Here is a 351-nt window from a genome sequence, read left to right as displayed (position 1 = left end):
ACACACACACACACACACCACAGACACACTACAGATTTACTACATTAAAGGAGTGTTCAGCTTCTTAAGTAGCATGACATTTTTATCTCAGTAGAATATCCCTCTTTTGCTTTTGTATCATAGAAGTATAGCACCTTCTTACAGAGTTTTATATAGTTTGTGTTGCCATTTTGATTCCTGTACCCAGTAATAATAACTTTTGCACAATACACCAATCCTAAAGGCAGCTATTAAATGTTTACAGTTTCTATATTGTAAGAACGATCTGGATTATTTTACTCTTCCCAGGCCAAACTTTCATGAATTGTACTGAACTGAAGTATATATTTATACTACAGTTTTTTTTGGGGG

Source organism: Pteropus medius, unplaced genomic scaffold (genome assembly GCF_902729225.1).
Source record: "Pteropus medius unplaced genomic scaffold, Ma_sr-lr_union100, whole genome shotgun sequence".
Lineage (NCBI taxonomy): Eukaryota > Metazoa > Chordata > Mammalia > Chiroptera > Pteropodidae > Pteropus > Pteropus medius.
This window is presented reverse-complemented; position numbering follows the sequence as displayed.